We start from the raw sequence: 21,139 nt of genomic DNA on the forward strand, positions 1-21,139 counted from the left end.
GGGGAAGAATTGATCTATGAGTGGATGCTGGTACCACTGAGTACATCTACTTGCAGAGCTCACTTCACAGCATGAAGCAGGTGGGCTGGTGTATCACAACTGGGGTGTTTTTAGGATCCCAAAAGAATGGTGACAGCTTCCCTTGTTTCTCTCTGGGACTGTGAGCTGTGAAGGTGACCTCAGAAATGTCACTAAGATCCACAAGTCAGTCTCAGGAAAGAAGGTGCTTGCAGGGCTATGTTCCTCACCCAAGGGAACCAAGGGGGTCAGTGCCTGCAGTGAGGTGCAAAACAGACTCCTCCACACACAGTTCAGCTTTGGAACCCATCTGGAGAGGGCAAAGCACCCTGGAAATGACCCATTTATAAACAAACACACACCAGAGCATGGTCTTCCAGGGCTGGAGCCTGGGAAAACAGAAGGTAAGGGATAATTAGAAAGTTGTGATGCAGTTCAATTTGATGTAGAGGCAGAAGTTTCCCTTGGGCTCACGCAGGCATTGAAGGAAGCTGGGAGAGAGGTGGCTCCAGTGCCCTTTTTCCTGCCCAAAGAAAAGGTGCAGAGACTGCAGAGCTGCTGGCAGAGCAGCATCCCTTCCCTCAGTGGGTCAGGCAGCAGTTCAGACCCTTGCAGGAGTGACACTGAAAAATGCTGAAGCCATTGGGTATGTGCCTCCAAACCAGCTGTCTGCTATTAGGATTTCATTACTGCACACTGCTCATGATTTTGGCAAGGCTCTGTGACAATTAACATGAATTCTTCTGGGAGGGATGCAGTGCATGACATCATGTAGTAAATTTTCTGATATTAGAAGCTTTCATTTGTGCCCTACTGTACTTGTTAGGGTAACAAATTCAAAATGAAAAATGTAATTACCCAACAGAGCTTTCAATTGTATCATATATTAACTTCTAATACTCTGAGTATTCATCCTCAAATCCAAATCTGGCACAAAACACTTTGGAAGATGAAACTTGACAGATCTAATCAGGCACTAATCTGATTCTTTGACAGACACTGATTTAAGGGCATTTCATAATGGGAAATCTCAAGATAATAGCAACACTTGAAGAACAATTACCCTTGTCTGCCTCAGTGCTGGACTCTGAAAAGTCCCATGCTAAGCAAAATGCACCACCAAATAAAACTCCTGAAACAAGCAGCATTCTGCAGATAAATATGTCTGGGAACAGCTTTCTGCAAATATTAATAATATTGGGAACCAGTGGTTTTCAAACCCTAATTTGTGCTCAAAAGCCCCCTTGGATAAAATGATTCTAAGTTTACAGGTAAGTAGTTTGGATGAAGGTTAATAAATTGTTTTTCAAGAATAATCACCAGATACCTAAAAGGCCAGGATAGAATAGAGTCTGTGATTTGATCAATGAGACAAAAGTGAACACATTGAGTATTTACAGATCTTTATGACAAACTACACCTTAATCTCCTCTGTGCTTTGTGCAGTGAATTACTTGACAGGAAAAATAAACTGGTTTTCTGTACTTTTAGGCTAAGTTACCAGCTTTTAGGACTTCATGTGTGTCCTGGTTTAGGGTCCATTACTAGAAGACTCATCAGAGCAGAAGATCTGAACAACCACAGGCCGGGCTGAGTCACACTGGGATTAACCACTCCTTCTTTTGTGATCCCTGACTTCTGGCTAACTGAGTAAACAAGACTGCTCATGTCCAGTTTTTATTTCCCCCTCAGTCAATTACTCCCTCATTAGTGCAGCAGAGCAGGTCCCAGTGGCAGAGCTGTGTGCATCCAGGCTCACCAGCACAGGGCAGAGCTCACACTGAGACAGAGCTCTGACATTGCCCCTCACAAATACTGACTTCTCCTTGGGGATGCACTTTCCTCAGGCACCACACAAGAACATAACCCCACAGCATTCCAGAAATTTACTTTTCTGGGCAGTTACAGAAAAGTATGTTCAAAATTTCAAGTGAAAATCTCGGCACTGCTGGTAGAAACTGTTCAAGCTTCAGTAATTTCAACAGCATGAGGACTGAGTATATCTTCAGACCGCCTAGAGCACAACCCTTACCAGGATCCTGATGCAATACTATTTCCTTTTCTAGGCAAAGATACAAACTTTCAAAGCAAATTTGAGACCTATACTCTTCTAATGTTAAGAGACTTTCCTATCCTTTTGCTGAAATTGTATTCTACTTATTATTACACAATGCAACATTGTCCTAGAATTAGCAGAAATGAGAAAAATTGAAAGCATACTTACTTTTTCTTAGGTAATGAATTCAACAGGAGGAGGTTTTAAAGATATTCAGCCTTGTATGTTGGTTTCTGAACAATTTCACCACTAGTTTGCAACAAAAGCTGAAAATAACTGGAATTTCCATGAAGATTGAGAGAGCATCTTCTTTTAATTGTTCTGTGTTCTGCCAACATTATCTCTACCATCACAGAAAGATAAAAGCCAAAAGGATCCAAACAACCTACGCAAAATATTGCAAATAAAGCTGTAAAATAGATCAAGGTGACTCTGAGGTATCTCAACCACAGAAGTGAAAATTCAGCATGTGGTGTAGAGTTATAAAGAAGGAGGCCTCAGAATGCTCAGAGCATTGTATTTGTGGTGTTACACTCAGCCCACAAGATTTGACTAAATGATCTTCCCTATCTCTTTCATTTTCCCCCATACCCTCGTGTTTTACTTTCCAGTCTTTCCTTCTGCTCCGGTTTGCTCAGTTTCCTCAGAGCACACCCATCTTCCAGCTCCAAGGCAGGGATAAATGAGATCCATGTCAGTGCTTGTCTCCAGAGCTATCTTTTGATACTCACCCCAAAACACCCTCACCCTAAAGCCAGGGAGATGGCTGATTGCCTGGGATAATTTCTCCCAAACGGAAACAGTAAATAGCAATTCCAGTCCATAACTGGATCCATCTCTCCTGCAGATCTTGCAGTAGAACTCTTTTGTCAATAGCAGACTACACCTGGGAAAAACCCCTTTATTTACATCTGCTCTTCTTGTAAAAACAATAGTTACTCAAGCTGCCTAGAAATGTCCAATATTCAAAACCCTGTGTTCTGATTATTAAAAACTTTTCAAAAAATTTTGCTTCCTAGCATTTTACGTTATCATCACAGTTAACATTAGCTAGAGGTCTTCACTGTATAAGATTCAAGTGCTCTTTAATGATTTTCATCAACATAGCCTGAGCTATAGCATAAATTGTTCATGTTCAATATTGTTCATGTGCAGAGGTTCGGAGGCTGAAGTGCAGCAGATGTTCCTCAAGTGCATGGAAGGGCACATCCAACCTCCAGGAATTGCATCCTGTACCCTCTTCTGCAGAGGAAATAAATCCAACTCTCCACGTACTAAATGCAGACAGCACCTTGGCAATGACAGCCCAAGCTGGTGAGACTTAGCCAGTGCAATTTAATAGGAAATTCATTTTAAATGAAGGGTAGAAGCTGTGCTCCCTCTGGAGCAGAGCTTGTACTCCTTAGGCACTGATCACAAGTACACAGAGAACCAGGACATTTCAACAAAAACCCTTCACACACTGCAGTGAGGAAAACATTTTGCTTTGCAGCACAACTCTCCTGAAGTTGTCTAAAAGCAGCACAGGTTGTAGCAGTCAACCTTTAAGTTTCCAGTTCTGTATGGTTTATGCCTCATTTTCTCCCTCCAGGGAGAAACTGAGATCAAGTCTCTTGAAATTATCTCCCTGTCCACACTGCTTTAACAACTAGGATAATTTTCCTACCAAGTGTTATTCACAAGCAGGAAGCCCATAAAAGTTTAAATAAAAATGAAGTTTTCATTAGAATATTATAGGATTAGCAGCTGCATCCATTAATTTCCTCCCTCTAGCTACAGAAAGGTACCAGAGAATTTCCAGAACAGGCTACTGCAAGCTTATGCTTCTTTTACACAGTGGAAAAGCTGCTTCTATGGCAAACCAGGTGATTAAACCCTTGATTTTATTTTGTGAGACAGGTGTTGATAAAGAGGCAAGTTATGAAAAAACTCCCATTTTTGTGGGGTACACTCTGCACCCTGTGGCCCTCTTTTCAGGAAAAGCAAGGAACTGCTCTAAGTGCTCTTGTATTATGTGACCTGAGCTCCTTCCAGGGATCTGGCATTCTCTGCCTACCAAAACATCAGCTCTTTCTGCCTTCCAAACTTTATTCAAAGATCAGATCTTTCCTTGTCCGGTATCATCTGCTCTACTGTCCTACTCTTCAAACCAAAAGGGTTAAGACATCTGTGACAAGTGTCAATCTCTGGAGGTTCAGGTGTACCTATGGTTGAACCTCTCCAACCTCTGTACAGGTGATCATTCAGTGTTCCTGCCCATCTGAACAGGATTTTAATGCTGTCTGTCAGGTGTGGGGTGGTCACACCACAGAGTGAGCTGTCAGCTGAAGCACAGCATCACACAGAGATCATAGCTCACGTGGGAACCAGGGAATTCCATGCTTTTCTTTTTATGGGGCTAGCACCCTCCAAATGCATCTGGGCTGCTCGTGCAGCCTCTCCTCCCTGCACTGGGAAGTTCAGTGGGAGTTTGCTCTCCTCTTCACTGCTCAGTCCAGATATGAGAATCCACATCCAGAAATCTCTCCTGCCCCATTCAGCTCTGGATCTGAGGTGGTCCTGGCACTTTGTCACACATTTATGTTGATAATACCATCATGTGTGTCACCATTAGTAAAGCAGCAAATGTATGTGAATTTTAAAAATGTCCTGAAGTTGATAGTGAAATTATGGTTTTCTGTCTCCTTCCCCAGTAAAAGTCAATGGAATGCACTGACTGAAGCAAGAAATTTTGCAGCAAAACTCAATGGGCAGTTGTGACATTGGAGGCTTCCATGCTATGCAAACACAGGGGCTAGAATTCAGGTTACACAGATGTTTGGAATGTGAACACTCTGCTGTAATGCCTTTGCATTTCCTGTTCCCCTTGAGCTCTGTCTGCCCTTGCCAGTTTTGCTGAGCCATGGAACAGGTCTGCAGGGACACTGGGGACACCACACTCAGCCTGAGGGTGCCACACTCAGCCTGGCTCTGCTCTGCTCCCCACACCGGAACACCCCATCATGGCTGGAGCGTTGCAGTTGCATTTCTGAAGCACAATTTTCTGTGTTTGTTTGTGAGCTCCAGGTGAATCAATGCAGACTGAGCAGGGATGAGGGGAGGCTGGCTCCAGAAAATGCATTTCTGATCCCACTGAAATGTGTGTGGACACCTCCAGTGGTGCCCAGTACAGCAGCTCTGTGCAGGGGTCCCCCGGCCATGTGCAGAACACCCCTGGAGGGAGGGAGGTGCTGCTCAGCATTTGTGGGGGTGCCAGGATGTGGGGTCCTGTTAGGATGGCTCCCTTAAAAATACAAAATAGAAATCTCCTGGGGGAGATTCCAAACTTCAGCTCTGAATGGAGTCAGTCCATGGAATTGCTGCAGGATGACAGAAGGAGCAGGTATATGTCTATCATGGGTGATTTTTTAATAGAAAGAATGTCAATAAGTGAAATTAGGTAACTTTATTTAAAATGAAGTGTATGTAGCCCTACAGGTTCTGAAATGTCTATTTTAGGAGTAATGTACCTAATATGAGGTGCTAATGGAGTCAGTCCATGGAATTGCTACAGGAGGAGTTTTAAGACGCAGAAGGAGCAGGTATATATCTATTATGGGTGATTTTTTTAATATAAAGAATGTCATAAATGAGTTCAATTAGGTAACTTTATTTAAAATGAAGTATATGTAGCCCTACAGGTTCTGAAATGTCTATTTTAGGAATAATGTACCTAATATGAGGTTTTTAATGAAGTCAGTCCATGGAATTGCTACAGGAGGAGTTTTAAGACACAGAAGGAGTAGGTGTTTACCTATTATGCGTGATTTTTTAAATATAAAGAATGTCATAAACCAGTTAATTTAGATAACTTTATTTAAAATTGAGTATGTGTAGCCCTACAGGTTCTGAAATGTCTATTTTATGAGTAATGTACCTAATATGAGGTTCTTAATGAAGTCAGTCCATGGAATTGCTACAGGAGGAGTTTTAAGACACAGAAGGAGCAGGTATATATCTATTATTGTCATAAACAAATTAAATAATGTAACTTTATTTAAAATTAACTATATGTAGCCCTACAGATTCTGAATGTCTATTTTAGGGGTAATGTACCTAATATGAGGTCTAGTTTATGCATCTTGTCATAATGGTTGCTGTCTAGAATTATTGCACTATGAACCAATTGTTTTTTATGTTACCACTGGAGACAAGGATTTTATTAGTGAAATTTAGCTCCTAGATTCATTTCATAATCCCTATGTCCATCATTTAGAAGAAAAAACCACAAATCAAGATGACATTTTAAAAAAAAAAGGAGCCTAGGCCGGTCTTGTAGGAACATCTAAATCCTTTCCCATATTAAAAACCTTATCTCACCAGCAGTGCACCAGCCATTTAGGAAAATTAAAGAGGGAGATAGCACAAAAGAGGCAGCAGATGCTAAAGCAGAGCAGTTTCTAGTCACGTAGATAATGAAGGGACTCGGCACATGGCCTTTCAGTTTATCCCTGCTTCAGCTTATCCTTCATCTGCTTAAATTCAAATGGATCAGGCATTATTAAAATCATTTTGAAATTAGCTGCTCCAGTTTCATGTGACTTTTAGGTAGATCCTCTAAAACTTGGTAACTCTTTGGGAAGACTCATGCTGTACACTTTTGTTGTTTTAATTTCGTTTGGAACACGATTTCTAAGCAGCAACTGGTAGCTAATGCTTAAATAAAATTAAATTTTACTCACTAATACTCACTGTGAGTAAAAAATATAGACTTCTTGCTGGAAAACACCAAATATTTTGTGCAAGGTGCTGTGGGCTTACAATGCTAAGAATACTCTGGAAGTATATTTTCAACTCATTTTCTTTATTCTTGGATAAATACCCTTCTATCACCCTTGGAACTTTCCACTTGCTAATTCTGAGAAACACTATCTGTAAGCATGAATGCATAAAACAATGACCATCTACCCTGGCAAACATTTAAAATCTCCTTCAAACCACTGCTGAAACAAATCTCCTGCAGTTCCAGCCCCTGCCCAGCCTCACGTTGGCATCTCCTGGCAGTGCCCCAAGCCATGTGCATGGCAGGGCTCCCCATGCTCAGCAGTTACTGAGAATTCTGCATCCCCACTGATTTCTATAGAAACAAACACACATTTGAACAGCAAACCAGCAGGTTAGCACCTACAGAGAGATTCTTCACGCTGTTTATCTCAGTGGTTCATCAGTTTTATGATGAAAACATGCCACTGGCCAATTTCCCCATGGCCATCCATTTCCTCCTTCCCCTTCCTCCTACCCAATTTAAAATCTGGCAATGGGGATCTTCAGGAGATTTCTGCCAACCTCCAGCACTTGAAGGGAGCAGTGATGGTTCTTACCTTCCCATTTGGCCACGCAGCACTACTGCATTTCTCCTTTTGTGCCTCCTGGGGTTTAACACCGGTCATCCAGCATGCAGGTGCCACATGGAAGCAGATGACTTCTCTGAGCTCCTGTCAGAAGGTGCTTTATGGCTCCTCTGCCTTTTGGCTGTCAATAGTTCCTGGATGATCTGTTCTGCAGAGAGCTTCACTGCCACATGGCTCCCCTGGCAGCACCTTGCTGAGCTCTGGTAACACAATCCACAAGAATCGAGGATCTTGAACTGCATTATGTCTTGAAGCTCCTACCACTGAAGTCAGAGTTCTGCATTATTAATTTTTTAAACAAAATCGTGTTACTCCAATTTAAAAAGGCTTAGAGGTTACAGAACACACATAAAGACAGTAGCAGTCTTAAAATCCTTGACTTGGGTTTTGATTTGGGAAATGAATTAACACATCTCCACTATGCAGACTGTGAAAATATTTACAAAAATTAGCTTTGTAGCTGAGTTAACTCAAGTGCAGCTTTGCCTTTCATCAGGCAGAGCACCTCTTTGTTATTCTTGCACCAAGATGAAATGGATAGCTTCAACATCAAAACAACACAGCCCTACATTCTGCTTACATGCCTCTAACAATGCTCCCTCCCACCTGTAGGTCACCAGCTCAGAGGTGAGCAGGTCATTTCTGTCAGTTCTTCAAACCTAAGACCAGAAATTCTGGGTGCTTAAAGGAGTTTTAGATCAGCTTTTCTGAGTCAAAGCTCCCCACCACAGGTGCGTGCCTCTATTGTCACTAATTGCTGTAAAGACCTGGATTTCTGCTTCCAGTGACAGTCTTTGAAGTTGGCTGGGGCACTTCCCTGCTACCTTCCTGCAAGTGTACACTGAGGATTAAGGAGTGACAACAGTGCTCCAGTGAATTCCCTGTGCCAATTGATCTGCCAGATGCAAAGAGAGGAAGGCAGAAGTCACTGGGAATAATCACTGCCTAAAGCACTCAGAAAGAAAAATGAAATTTCAGGAATTGTCTGAAATGAGTGCACTTCAGAAAGCCTTTTCAGTTTTCACACAGTCCTAGGCTGAGCAAAAATTTTTTTAAGGCACTCGATTAGAATAGGAGGTGCTGCCTTACTGAAGAAAGAAGGTTATAAAAGGTTCCAAGATTATAAAAAGGTTCAAAGCTCTCTCTGCAGGCTGACACTGAGCATTGTGTAAGGGGTGGTAGCAGCTGCTGTGGCCCAGGAGGAGCCTTGGGAAGGAGTTGAGGCTCTGCCAGTGCCCTCCTGATTTCCAGGGAAAGCAGCATGAAGCCACTGCTCACAGGTCACTGATGCCACAGGGCAATGGTGACACCAAGCTTTGCCACAAACACCTTAAACTGGCATGGCCCAAGAGTGGCTGCTACAAATTGTGAGTTTAAACTGGAGAGAGAGGGAAAAACTTATTTTTCCCTCCTGATTTCTCTGCAGTGAAACTGTCAGTAAGCACAGTAAATACACTTCAGCTCTGTGAAGAGTTAAGAGTCAGTGTTGACACTTCTGTCTCCAGGGACACGTTTGGACCTGACAGACCCCAAGACATTTTTAGTAACACCAATACCTCCATCCACCCTGTGCTCCTCTCTGTCTTCTCTTTCACCCCCTGCACCAGGAGGCTTAGTGCCCTCAGCACCGTGCAAATGACTTCATAGGCATCACTTGAGATGAATGGAACTGGATTATGTTACAGCACAAAAAATGTGCTTTACAGACAGCCTGATACCAAACTGGAATATCACCTTTGGAGCTGCATTTCAAAATTAGTAAGGCTAGGCCAGATTCTGCCACCTTTCAGTTGTCTGTTTCTTTAGGATGTTCCAAGCCTTTCAAAAGGAATGATCTCAGGAGTACAGTATTTATAAAAACAAGTTGTTATTATTTATGTGACAGCTGTAGATTCAATACTGAATAAAAGGGAGCTTTAACACATGTTTAGACATACATTAGTGGGCTCCAGCTAGGATAGGCTTCAAACAGCCCTTCCCAGGAGCTTCTGCCATGGCCTTGCACAGCAAGCTGAGCTCTGGCAAGGCCAGGGATGTTGGCTTTTATCAGCAGAGGACTTGTTCCCATCTCCGTAAATCAAACAGTCATATTAGTGTTATTCTTCCTCTGACACTTTCAGGGCTGTAGTTTGAGATGCTATCAGCTCTCTTAAGCGCTGCAATTAACTCCTTAAGTTGTATGCTAATAAGAGCATGATCCTTATCTACCCTCTGGACACAGGCTCCACCTCACCCTGGCAGAGCAGCACTTGTGCAGTTGGGACCCACTTTCCCCACTGCAGGTGACAAGCTTTGTGTGCTGGGCCTTTAGGATTGATGCACAGATGGAATTTTTTACTCTCAGAAACACAGGTTTAAAGCAGCTACAGTAATTAATTCTGGGTGCATAATTATATATCCAGAAAATCTCCCCATAGTATAATAGGTGGCCATAATATTTTTAATACAAAAATAACTCAATATTTGAACAAAATGGTGTTTGTGGGATTCCCAAAGAGGCGTTTCAAACTAGGGCACTGAGGTATAGTCTGAGCCTTCAGTGTCACAATTCTGGGTCCAGGAAGCTCCTACCCCTATGGATGGAGGGAAATAGGTTAAAAATAAGCTTGCTTTTCAACAGCAATGCATCCAGAGTTCATCCTTCAATTCAGCTGGGATGTTATCTCCTCTCTTATCTTTGCTTTGCTGTAAGCAAGGAATTTGTGTGCCATTTGTGCAGCCTTTTCCAAAACAAGTAAGACTAAGAGTCAGTAGGAATTTTTATTCAATATAGAACACTCATTCATCAAATCCAGTACGAAACACTCAGGGACGTTTCTCAGGAGAAGGTGGAAGGACTGGATGGAGGCAGAACAGCAAGGATCCCTCACCTTCATAGGGAACAGGGACCTGCTACAGACCACAGCTTCTGACTGCTCCTTTGGGAGCCTGAGCTGCACTTTCAGCCCTCACCTGCATTTCAGACCCCAGCTGGGATTGGAACAACACAAAACCAGAGAGCAAAAACGACTCTCAAAGCAATTTATTGTCCTTGTTCCTAATCACCTTCTGCAGAAGGGAAGAACTGGGGCTGCAGTTCCACCACAAAGTCAAAGTGGCTGCTGTGGCTCCCTGGCTCCACTGGGTCAGACCCACCAAACCTCCTGACACAAATCACCTTAGAACTCCCTCCTGACTTCCTCACTTCAATAAAAGTGACTTTTTCTACAAATAATATTGCAAGACTAAAGCTCTCGACCAAAACTGTAATTTTGTAGCTGTTCAATAGTTGTTTTGAAATTATGACCCAGATCTTCTGATCAACAGTCTCAAAGATGCAGCACCCCAACCTGATTGTGTTCCAAACACAATTCTCAGTTAAGTGCTCAGTACCAATACAAAGAACTCTGAATATACAAGTTATGCTGTGTTAGTCTTCACAGTCTTTTGAAGTTTTATACCATACAAAGTAAGTGAAAATTTTCCTTCTAACCAGCTGAAAAAAAAAAGATTTTCAAATTGATGAATAAATTCCTAAGAATTTTTGAATTAATTCTGATTTTTTTTTTCTTATTTGTAATCTACTTATGGACTATCTTGATTCCATGATGTTGAAATCATAATCCATATTTCTAACACCTACACAGTGAAAAAATGAAATACCTTTTCCTTGTGACAGCTGAATTATGAGCACACGTAAGAGAAGTGAGAACAGACAACAGCTACTGCAGTACCAAATCTGAGTGAACGGAATATGAATTCTTCATAACACAAGCACTCAACTGAGTATTCAAAGGCAATAAAAATGGTTGGAAGGCCAAGGTATGGATTGCAGAAACAAACACATGGATGTAAATCTGTCCTGCATTCAAACTGCATCACCAAACAATTCCTCATCCTACATCTTGCAGTGACTCAGCCCAACACTGCCACTTTTTAGGAAATGTGAAACCATTAATTGCCTTATCTGATGAACTAGAGTCCTGCTAATGACTTATCAATTATCACAAGGCTTATCTTTCAGCTTCTTATTAACCAAAGATGTTCTGGAACTGACTATTCTTGGAATTGCTTCACATACGGAGACCAGACTATTGTGGGGGAAAGGAAAAACATTTTGTGTTCAAAACACCCAAACACCACAGCATTAACATTCCAGGGCAAAAAAAGAAAGCCAATGTGGATGTTTTTTAGCCACATGAAAACCACTTTAGTACTTAATTCTGCATACCTCCTTCACTTTTGGGATAGCTGCTGGTAAGTGTGATTAGATTCAGGAAAACAGGTCAGGTGTGTGGGACTAAATGGTCCCTTCTGAGCTCAGCCAGCGCCTCTGGAACAAATTGAGGGGCTCAGTGAAACCCAGAGTCCTCCCCAACAAAAGCTTCAAATGAAAATTTGTACTCCCTTGTGGAGCAGGGCAGTGGGAGGTGCTTTGGAACACCTCAAATTTACATTAGGTGATTCCTACCTCACACCAAGAAGGCAACAGTGTTGGAATATTAGTTTCACTTACAAGCAAGAGCAGAAAGTGTCCATCCATCAGGTGAAGGGACAGGCAATCCATGCAGCTGTGAGGTGCACACCTACAACTGCTTTGAGGAAGAGTAAGAGAATATATGGAGATGAAAAACCAACTCTAAAACAAAGCTTTGATGTTAAATGTTGAATGCATCATGCCAAGCACTGGTAAATGAGAAACCAGAAAATGTAGATGCCCTGTAAGGAAAATCATCTGGTTCGTAGAGCAATTAATACATCTGAAATGCCTGGCTTTGCCCAGTGCTGAGGCAGGCACCAGGAGAGTTGTGGTGCTGCCAAGAGAGACTTCAGCTCTTCATGCTGCTGCTTCCACCAAGAGGGCTGCATGGATGAGCACAGGCAGGATTAACAATAATATAAGGCCTCATTAGACTCTTGAAATGTAAGATATACATGAATTAATCGATAATGCAGTAAGCTATTGAGCACACAGCTATGCTTATTTAGACCTCATGGTCATCAGGAAGTATTTGAGGATGTACAGAAGAGCTTTACCTGTTCTGGGTGATCCATATCTGATTAGGAATGTTGTGCTTTAGTTATCCTGGTGCCTGGTCCTGGGCCAGGGTTTCTGACTGATCCTGTGGTATTTAATCTAAACCAAAGGCCCACAGTCAGCTGGGGATGTTTCCCCAGGCAGCTCCAAATGCAATCAGGGTCTCCAGAGTGTGCACAGCTCTGGCTCACTTCAAGCAGTTTTGCTCCTTCCTGGACTCCAGCTGCAAACTACTAAACACATACTTTTTTGGGTCATTATGGCCTAATGTCTGTGGCATTACATTATTTCAGTGACATATCTTTGAACATACCAAAGTAATTCCAAAAACTGCAGGTCATCTCCTAGGCTAAGTGGAGAGCAGGATTTTATATTAACTCCATCCTTTGTCTCCCTCTCCTTTTCTTAAAAAAGGCAAACAACAAAAAAAATCCTACTGAAACTTCCTTTCCCATTATTCCCTTCATGGTAAGGAGCCTTCTGAGCTTGCCCTATTAGGAAAAACCATTGCTAGAGGCAAAAAGCACAGCACCACTGTGAACATCCTCCATCCTGAGAAATCCTGGCCCAGGACCAGGCACCAGGATAACTAAAGCACAACATTCCTAATCAGAGATTCTCAGACAAAGAAACCTTGCCAAAAAAGACTTCTACTCCTCCCCTTGAAAAACAAACAAAAAACTCCACACATGCACCCAGGCCAATAAAAGATGACAGCTGTCTCCAGAGTGATGCTTTTTATGGTCCTTTTCTAAAGGAATCAAGGAACCAATTTTTCATTTAATATCCTCAGGTTAATCCACTGTCCTTAGATACATATTTATCTACTTAAACTCTAATTAGCTATCAAATAAAATTTATCTGGGTGGTTTCTGTTGGAGAAAGGAATTCTCTGAAGAGCAGAACTTCTCTAAATCAGGTGCAGATTGTGTCAGGGCTGTGACAGAGCTCCAGGAGCTGTCAAGCTCACCCTCCCAGCTCTGAGTGACAAATTCAGTGAGAGGACACTGAATTTGTCACTCAGACAGGACTGCAGGCACAGAATCTGAGTTAAGGTATTTCAGTTCTTCCCAGTTTCACCTCAGTGGAAAATGGGAATTCAGATGTTTTGTCAACACAAGCTCCTTGAGGTACCATTTCCTACAAGCAGAAAATCACTGGTATTTTGCACTGGCAGCAGAATTAAAAATCATTTGAACCATGCATTGAAGGCTTAATTCTCCTTATTTTGTATTCCTCCTGCAGGAAAGGATTTTTTCCAGCAGCAAGCAGGCAAGCATGGCATGGGGAGTTTTGTCTCCACATCAGTTTTTTAGACCTCCATGGTCAGATTCTCCCAGACACAAAAATGAAACTCCCTAATTTTCATAAGGGGGAGGACATCAGCACTTCTTACATCCAACAAGGAGAAAAAATGGAGCCATCAAACCAGATTAGGGAAGAACCTCATCTGGGCGGGATTGGGAGGTGAAGAAAACTCCAGATTTCGTTCCCCACCATCCCTCTTGCATGCCCCCATGCACCTACACACATCTGAAAGGAAACTGAGGGCAAAACCTGAAACATTTTCACATTACTCCAAAACAGAAATTTCTGTGTTACCACCAGAGCCCAAAGCTCAACAGAAATTTCCATGTTACTATCAAAGCCCATCAGCACTGCAGCAGGAGAGGAGGATGTGCCAGGAGGGGACAGGGCCTCAGGAGGGTATCCCAGGGGGAACAATGGCCTCAGGAGGGGGGACAGGGCCTCAGGAGGATGTGCCACAGAGGACAGTGGCCTCGGGATGGGGACAGTGGCCTCAGGAGGGACAGTGGCCTCAGGAAGGTGTGCTAGATGGGGACAGTGGCCTCAGAAGGATGTGCCAGGGGGGACAGTGACCTCAGGAGGGGGATCAGTGGCCTCAGGGGGGTGCCACAGGGGACAGTGCCACAGGGGAGACAGGGCCACAGGAGGATGTGAGAGGAGGGACAGTGCCCTCAGGAGGGTGTGACAGGAGGGGACAGTGGCCCCAGGAGGGTGTGCCACAGGGGACAGTGGCCTCAAGAGGGACAGTGGCCTTCAGGAAGGTGTGCTACAGGGGACAGTGGCCTCAGGAGGGTGTGACAGGAGGGGATAGTGGCCTCAGGTGGGGGACAGTGGCCTCAGGAGGGTGTGCAGAGGGGAACAGTGGCCTCTGGAGGACATCCCAGAGGGGACAATGGCCTCAGGAGGGTGTGCCACAGGGGACAGTGGCCTCAGGAGGATCAGTGGCCTCAGGATGGGGACAGTGGCCTCAGGAGGGTGTGCAGAGGGGGACAGTGGCCTCAGAAGTGTGATAGGAGGGGACAATGGCCTCAGGAGGGTGCGCTAGATGGGGACAGTGGCTTTAGAAGGGTGTGCCAGGGGGACAGTGACCTCAGGAGGGGGGCAGTGGCCTCAGAAGGGTGTGAAAGGGGGGGACAGCAGCCTCAGGAGGGTGTCCCAGGGGGGACAGGGCCTCAGGAGGCTGTGCCACAGGGGACAGTGGCCTCAGAGGGACAATGGCCTCAGGAGGGTGGGACAGCAGGGGACAGGGGCCTGAGGGGCTGTGCCACAGTGGCCTCAGGAGGATGTCCCAGGGGGACAGTGGCCTTAGGAGGGGGGCAGTGGCCTCAGGAGGGTGGTACAGGAGGGTACAGTGGCCTCAGAAGGGGCATCAGTGGCCTCAGGAGGGTGTGTTAGTGGGGACAGTGGGCTCAGAAGGGTGTGTTAGTGGGGACAGTGGGCTCAGGAGGGTCAGTGCCCTCAGGAGGCTGTGCCACAGCGGCCTCAGAGCCTCGTGCATGGCAGCAGGGTTGCAGCCGAGCTGTTCTCTCTGCAGCAGCCTTGTGCAAAGCTGAGCTCTCTCCACACTTGCTCATTCCAAAACGCTCTGCCCCAGCTCCTCACTCCTTTCCCAGCCTCCTGGCTGCTCTGGCACTTTGGGCAGGGCTGCTCCTTCCCCTGGTGCAGGGGGAGCAGCTCCAGCAGACTCGCAGGCTCTGGATGCGGATCCAAACCAAACCCAAACATCTCGAGATTCTTCCTTCCCTAACTCCAAACACATTTGATATGCTCAAACATGCATTGTATTCTGTCAGGAACCAAATGGCTGCTTTGCTGTTCCAAATAATCAAATCTCTTCTGCTGGATGATTAACAGAAATATTGCTCACCCAAAGCAATCAAACTTTCATTTCCATGTTTGAGAGCCTGATCTCCAGTCCCTGGAGTCTCTGGGACTATTTCCAGTCACTCTGACAGACCTTGGATCTGGCTTGAAGCAATTTTTTCCCCCTAGATACGTTCATCCACTGAAGACTGAGCTCAGTGCTGATTTTTTCACACTGCAGCTAAAGAATGAATTTGCTTCAAGCTTCTTGCAAGGCCGGATATCACAAGGTAAATTGAACACAGAGGCTTGTTTTCCTTACATTTGGTTTTGATGTTCTGTTCACTGAGCCTATGACTGCAAAGGTTATAGATGATGCAATTTATTTTCCTTCTGCTTTTTACCAGTAGAATACTGCTCCTCTTCCTAGATTAAACACAGGCTTTATTGCACATTTATCTCAAAATACATGTCTTTGAAAGGCCCAACATCTAACAGCATGTTTCACATTTGCTAGCAGTCTCATTTTTATGCTGCTTTTCTAAGGAGTCTGCTTCCAAACTAGTTTTGCCTTTTCATGGCAATGGTGTGTTAATCCAGAGTTTCACAGAACTAAATGCTGATCTCAAAACCTTTGGAAGGATCCTGATCCTTCCAGCATCACCGTTCCAGCACAAACACGACATTAAAGACATGGCAACTATGTAAGATAATAAATTCTCTCAGTTTACAGTTGATTTTCCTTTGTTTCTATTCAAACTGAAGTTATGTACACTGGTCATCTCCAGGGTTTATTTTATAACTACCTGGGGGCACAAACCTGCTTGTTTTCCACTGAGGAGAGCAGAGTGTTGGATTAGCTGCACAATTCTGACCCAATCTCTTGTGCTGTGCTTGATTACATGGGAATTACCTTAAAAACACAATCACAAACTGCACATCTTCATCTTCCCAGTGCCTTTTGTGCCTTTCTTTCTATAAATACAAAACTGAAACCCAGCTCATGCTGACAATATCTGGATAATCAGCAGTTTGCCCAAGGGCCTTGTAAACCAGGCTATTTTTTTTGGTTTTGTATCCACCAAATGATTTCCTTTAAAAAAGAGGCTGTTATACCTCATTTTTAATTTTTTTTTTTTTCTGGGAAACTCAGATCTAGCCAGTAACAGGTAAGTTTATCTAATTTTGACAATAAAATGCAGTGGGATCTGCATTGGGAAATCTAACTGACACTGCTTTTACCTCAGAAGCTTTCCAGCTCTGTGATTTGACCTCAATTAGTGTCTAAAACTGAAGGTAGATCTCCTCCTTCATGGGTCTCACGTTGCAAGTCTGTTTTACTGTATTGCTCTGACACCAGGCAATTACAGGCACTAATTGAGAGCAAACCATTCCTGCAGTGCTGCCGGCTCAGCCAGCTCTGCAGAGCTTCCCATGGCTGGGTGCTACCCTCAGCCCTTAATTGGCTTTTTACAATTATCTCCCTCTTAACTGGCCTCACTTATGTGCTGAGCACCTAATTATAAGTGAAATTTTAACTTGTGTATCCAGCATATATTTATTAAATTTTTTTTCACTGTTCTTGTCAAGGGAATAAAGTTAATTGTGAGCAGTGCAACAATCTAAACTAAGTTGTAATGGAAAGTATAATAAAATATTGGAATAATATTTTATTATATATTTTATTTTTATATATATACATAATATATAATAATTATATAATATAGTTATATTATATAATTATATATTTTATATATATGTTGTATATATATATATACACACATATATATAATATAATATAATAAAATAAAATAATGGAAGTAACTGTGACACTCTTGTTCTAAGTAGTCTTCATCCGATCTATAGGACATCACAGCTAGAACAGGGGTTTTTTTCCTGAAAAAAAAAGAAGGAAAATAATGGTAAGCAGTGTTCTTATTGTTTAATTACTCCTCCTGTTTAGAAAAAGCAGCAATGAAAACTGTTACTGATGCGCTTCCCCTCTTGCTCAAGACTCTGCTCAAATACATCACTGCCAAAACTTCACTCCCTGATTAGTTTCAAGCAAATCTTGTCTACAAACTCAATATTTCCATGCAAGAAAGCAATATTCAGATGTTCAAAGAGGCCAGGACTGAGCAAGCTTTTCACAGCCTTTCTACCTTGACAACAACAAATATTTCCAGGGGTTTTCATGAGACTCCCAGTTAGGATTTTCTCGGTTCAGTCTCACACACAATCAAGGTTTGAAAGTCCTTTAGGTTCAGAGGAGGTGAAAACACAGGCTATGGGCTTTGTTCAATTCCTAAAGAAAGAGATGGAAAAGCTCTCCTGAACCCAACAGTGCCTAAGGAGCTCCTGAACTTTTGTCAAGCACTCTGCAGAAACATTTAAATCTCTAGAAATGGGCAAAATAATCAGGAGTTAACAAATCGCTGAAATAACACAATTTTTTATGACATTAATAAATTGAAATTAATAAATGTGTCAGAAATCTATTATTTCTAGTTATCAAGGAGGAAAAAGAGTGGAAAATTTAAACTACAAAAACACTTGGGTGTGCTTTCAAAACCAGAGAGTTGAGGACAATGGGCAGTGCCAGACCCTCTGCAAGATGCAATGCATCCATTGTTTCTCCCACTGAACACAAGTTAGACATTGTTATAAAATTATTTCCACAAGCAGAGAGGGATACAAACTCACCTGAATCACTCAATAATCTTGAAAAATTCATAGATGAATACCCGAGGCTTAGGAAAATTCAGATTCTTAAGGTGTTTTCCATAGAACATTGATAAGAATATTTTACTCCCAGTACTTTTGAAACACCTGCACATTTTTATAGAAAAGGAGAATTACCATCAATAACCTCTCAAGGAATCCCTGCAATATGTAAGCAGTGTGTAATGAAGCTCAATTTAGCCTCAGTGAGACTTTATGGAGCAGACAGGATCTTTATGATTAGCCAAGGATCCCTCAGCACGAGCAGAGTAAAAGACACCACTTGTTCTCTAGGGGGCTGAGGAAGGAAAGTGGGGAAGGGAAATAAATCTGCAGCCTCCCTCTCTGTCTCAGACTACTGCCCTCCCAGGCTGACAAGGAGGAATTCCAGAGGAACCAAAACATTTGGCTGTTTTCTCTCTGCACTGCTCTCTTAGTAAATGTTATCCTAAGAACCTCTTTAGTAAACACTGCTGTAAATAGCCACCTGTTCACTGCAGCGACACTGGAAATCCAAGTACCAGCTCACCTCATTCAGTGGAGTTTACAGCATCTGCAAAGCTGTAAAATAGGCTTGACCCAACCCGCTTTAGCAAAGCTTCCTTTGCTAAAACATGGATTCAGTAAGTGCTAGACCAAAACAAAATTTATGTCCTAATCATCACTGAAAATTCAGTAAGTGCTAGATCAAACCAAAATTTACATCCGAATCATCACTTACATCCTAATCATCACTGAAGTGGCACTTTGTTAAATGTCTTTCTTCATCTTACTCCCGTATTTAAGAATTTTTGTTTTTTGGGTGTTTTTGTCCAAGAGGACACAGATGTCAGTAATACCAATCCTGACAAGAGGGGGCCTCGGGGTCTGTGCTCTGTAAGGAAACATCCCAGGTTTAAGTTTTAGATGCATATTTTATGACAAGGAGCACAAAGTGCCTTCTGTCCTACACAATTCATCTCAATTAAGTGGAAACACCAGACAGGGACTCCCATGGTACAAAATTGAGCTAATGCATTCAGCAAGCTGTGAGAAAAGTGACTTAAAGTTATGACAAACGCCAAACTAACACCACCATCTAGCCAGTAACCACACACAATGCACGAACATCCTTTCCTGAAAAGGAGAATGGATCATTTCAGAGGAAGGCACTCAGCAAACGGCCCTTGCTGGGCAGCACAGCTCAATTAGCACAGGCATCTCCCCAAGCAGTGAGAGCATTCACCGAGCACCCTCGGGATATTTCCTGATGAAAGAGCCTCCTGCTGCTTCCAGCAGCTCCCAGGGAATCCCAGAGCAGCATTACTGAGGGAACATCCAGGTGTTGCTGAGCTTGAACAGGAGAAGGGGCTGGGAATGAGAGGAATTCTGCTCCCTGCCCACCCCTTTTGTTTCCCTGCTTTTCTCTCAGCTGCAGCCACGTCCCATTTCTGCAGCAGTGACAGACAGCTCCCAAAACTTGCCCACCTGGCCTTTATCAATGGGCATAGGCAGAAAGCTCCCAGGACCTGGGCCAGATGGAAAGAAAGGCTCAGCAACACTGGCAAACAAAAGCACTTAAACACTAAACCTCGTGTGTTTGTTTATTGACAGGTCAGCACCAGGAGTAAATCAGCTCCTCTAGGAATTGGTGTCAGCACTTCTCAGAGCGCTGCTAATTGTTACGCTGTGTTTGTGGCACTTACAGACATCAGCGCAGGAAAGCACAGCCAGTAAATCACTGCACCTCCACGCAGCAGAGCAGCACCTGAAGCCAAGCTCAGTTTGCTCACTCAGCATCCCAGCAGCGCACAAAACGTGATGCTCACGAGCAAGCCTGAAAATATTCAAATGAAAACTGCATTTACCTCATGATTAAGTGAAAACAAAGTCTGGGAGCTTTTCTGTTTGTTTTTGCATCTCAACCATGCCAGTTACTAACTCTGAGAGGAAACAAATTTAGAAACACTGAAGTGTTTCCGCTCCATTTCAACACTTTTCCTTTGCCAGTCTCCCGAGCTGCAGAGATTTCCTTGTTACCAAATGTTATTTACAACTTTTTGATTATGACAAAAACTTTTCAATGCTCCTTGCAAACACAAAATTTTAACAAATACCTTGTTTGTAGAAAGGGGACTTGCAAAGAAATTTTTATTGCCCCTAAGAGGAGCAGAGCTCCAGTGCTTATCAGGGGATCTGGGAGCAGCATGGCAGGAGATGGCAGCAAGGGCCGAAGTCCAGGGAGATCCCTTCAGATTGGTGCTCATTCATTAAATACAAATCTTCTCTATTACCTGAAAAACAAATGTTATGAACACATAGAATTTTGCTAGTGAACCGAAGGTATAACCACAAAAATAAAATAACTCTGCATACCTGGAGAGGCATTTGAGTGCTCATTAATGTTGCTTCCACTTTATAAGGTGGGAAAACTCCCCAAATTATTTTTGTATTTTAGAATTTTTCCAGCTTGACAAGGGATAAATATTCTGATACATAAACAGGACTAACTCTGAAAACTAAAATATCACCCTAAAACTTCAGCTCACTCATTGTAAGCTATCAATAACTATTAACCCCTGAGCTCCCAGCTAGGCAGGCTGGGAGCTGAAGCCATTCTTCAGGCGGGACAGACTTACATTACCTTGGCTGGGCTGAGATGATATAATTGAAATACAGAGATTTGCTGTAAGCTGAGGCTGAAATGTGGGAGCCAGCTCTGGTTTCAGGGCAGAGCTGCCCCTGAGGAGCTGCAGGACACAAAAGAAAAGAGGATTTTGGCTGTGGAGTGGGAAATTCTCTCTCTGCTGCCAGCCAGGGGTTCTCCTGGTTCTGGTTTTGGGTCTG

Source organism: Zonotrichia albicollis, chromosome 9 (genome assembly GCF_047830755.1).
Source record: "Zonotrichia albicollis isolate bZonAlb1 chromosome 9, bZonAlb1.hap1, whole genome shotgun sequence".
NCBI lineage: Eukaryota > Metazoa > Chordata > Aves > Passeriformes > Passerellidae > Zonotrichia > Zonotrichia albicollis.